The sequence below is a fragment of the Buteo buteo genome, unplaced genomic scaffold (genome assembly GCF_964188355.1).
Source record: "Buteo buteo unplaced genomic scaffold, bButBut1.hap1.1 HAP1_SCAFFOLD_37, whole genome shotgun sequence".
In the NCBI taxonomy this organism is placed as follows: Eukaryota; Metazoa; Chordata; class Aves; order Accipitriformes; family Accipitridae; genus Buteo; species Buteo buteo.
Genome location: NW_027439207.1, coordinates 1,420,001 through 1,422,500, shown reverse-complemented (window position 1 = coordinate 1,422,500; position 2,500 = coordinate 1,420,001). Strand labels below are relative to the sequence as shown.

Here is a 2,500-nt window from a genome sequence, read left to right as displayed (position 1 = left end):
GGCAGCGGCCGCCGCCGGGCTGCGGGGAACGACTCCCCGGGCCCGGGGCCGCGCGCGCGCGGGCCTGCGAGGCGCCCCAGCCGCGCCGCTGCGACCGCCGCCCCGCCGCGAGGCGAGGGGCGGCGGCACAGACGGGCGATTGATCGTCAAGCGACGCTCAGACAGGCGTAGCCCCGGGAGGAACCCGGGGCCGCAAGTGCGTTCGAAGTGTCGATGATCAATGTGTCCTGCAATTCACATTAATTCTCGCAGCTAGCTGCGTTCTTCATCGACGCACGAGCCGAGTGATCCACCGCTAAGAGTTGTCTGGCTTTCGGCACCGCCCCGCACGCGCGAGGGGGCCAGGACCGCTTCGCCACAGGCGAGCGGCCCCTCCGGAGGATGGCCCACCGCCCGCCCGCCCACCCCCCTCCGCACGCGCGGAGGGGGCACGGCGCAGCACGACGGAGAAGCCGCGCCTCTGCTGACCGTACGAGCACACACAGAGAAGGGGGGGGGAAAGGAACGGAAAACTCCGAGCGGCGAGGCTGGGGAGCCCGCGCTCCCGACCGGCCTGGGAAATGCCTTGCTCGCATCGGAGGCGGCCCAGGCGCACGGGCTCGGCCCGGCCTCTGGGCAGAGGCAGCGATGCACCCGACCGCGCGCGGCCTGCCCACCACGCTCCGGACGACACGGCTGCTGCTGCTGCGGGGCAGCAGCGGGGAGCCCCACCGGCCCCGCGCACGCCTCCGTGCCGGCTGCGCCGCGCTACGACAGCCAGCTCCCCCGGGCTCGTCCCGACGGCAACTCCGCGGCCACGCCAGCGGCTCCAAGAGGCGGCAACCGCCAGAGCCGGCGACGCACCGCCCGCGGCCTGCCGGACGGCACCCGCTGCCGCACCAGAGCGGCTGCCCTCCCGGAACCACCGCCACCGCTTCTCACCTCGGCCCCTTCCACGGGCACACCCCAGGTGGAAGGCGGACGGCGCTAAGCCGGGGACAGCGCCCGCTCTCCCCGTTTCCACGCGGAGACCGCGCGTGGGGTGCCCCCGCCCGCCCCCGCCCACCTGCCCGGCGCGGCCGGGAAGCGCGACGGGGAAGCGGCGGGCAGGGCCCGGGACGGGACAGCCGCGGCCGGCACCGGGCGCCCTCCGGCCGACCGACAGGCCGAGCGGCGCCGCCGCCGCTCAGCCGGGGTGCCGCCCTTGGCAGCAGCCAGTGGCGGGAGACCGCCGAGCGCTCGCCAGGGCGAGGGGGGGAACGGAGCGCAGCGCGGCGCAGCGCTGCGACGGAGTCGCGGCGGCCCGGCAGCCGCCCAGCGAGCCCCCACCGCGGGGACCCGCCACCCCGGGCAGTGAGCCCGCGCTCACGCCGGGGCCGCCCGTTTCGAGGCAGGCAGGCCGGCTACGGCCGACCGCACCGCGGTCTCCACCGAGACCGGACCGCGGAGAGGAGGGGGCAGCGGGACCCCTCCCCGGCACGGCTGCCCGCGGGATGAGCACGGGCGGCAGCCCACCAGGGCCTTCGTGGGAGGAACTCCCGGCCCCTTTAAGGCACCGCCGCCCGGCCGCCCCCCCGGGTCGCATCGAGCCGCCCGCGTCTTTAAACCTCCGCCCGGCTCCACGGCCTTCGACCCCCGGGCTCGCCGAGGGAGGGCCGCGGAGGCGCGGACGCTAGGTACCTGGCCCTGGGGTGAGGGAAACGACCTGAAGGCCCCGCGGGGGTGCCTCCCCCGCTGCCGCCCTCGGGGGAGCGTCCGCCCGCGGGGGCGCGCCCGACATCCACCGCCACCACCACGTCCTCCTTCCCGGGGCCCGGGGTTTCCCTCAGTAGCCCGGCGCTGCGCCCGGGAGGAGAGCCGTGGCTCGGGCCGCCCGCTGGCGCGGGACACAGCCCGGCGGGGGCCTCGCCCACCAGAGGAGGCGGCGGCGGCAGAGCGCCCCCCCCGCCCCGGCTCCCTCGTGGGGAGAGGTGCGGGGGGGAACGGCCGCCGCCGCCCCACCCGGCGCCACGCACCCGCCCGGAATGCCCGGAGGCCTTTCCCCTGCGCGGCCGGCCGGGCTGCTTCGCAGCAGCCCGACAAGGTGCGGGCAGGGCCGCGGGAGACGCCTCCCGCGACCCCGGAGGACCCTCTCCTCTCGCGCCGCTCGCGCCCTGCTGCCCCGTCCTCACCGCCGCTCGCCGCTTCTTCCTCCTTGCCCGAGCGGGCTCGGCCGGCGGGGCTCGTCACACCCCGCGCCGGCGTCCCCCCTTCCCGCGCACTGCCGCCCGCGCTCTGACCGGGGGCGCCCCTCTTGGCCCCGAGGGCCGCGCCCCAAAACCTCCCCGGCAGCGGACCGCCGTCGGGCGAGGCGGGGCCGGTCCCCGGAGAAGGGCGCCGGCCGGCGGCGGGCGCCAGCGGAGGCGAGAAGCGGGGTGACGGCGGGGACGCGGCGGCCCCAGCCGTCCGGGCAACGCGCGCGCGCGCGTAGGAGAGAAGCGACGGAGTCGGCGGTAGCGAAGGCGGGCCAGCGCCCGGCGAG

General features: G+C 78.2%; 1 non-coding gene across 1 annotated transcript; it reads right to left on the bottom strand.

Annotated features, from left to right (window-relative positions):
* Positions 1 to 151: 151 nt before the first annotated feature.
* Positions 152 to 304, bottom strand: LOC142027600 (5.8S ribosomal RNA). Its single transcript, XR_012649203.1, has one exon. It is a non-coding gene; the product is annotated as a 5.8S ribosomal RNA (ribosomal RNA).
* Between the last annotated feature and the right edge of the window lie 2,196 nt (positions 305 to 2,500).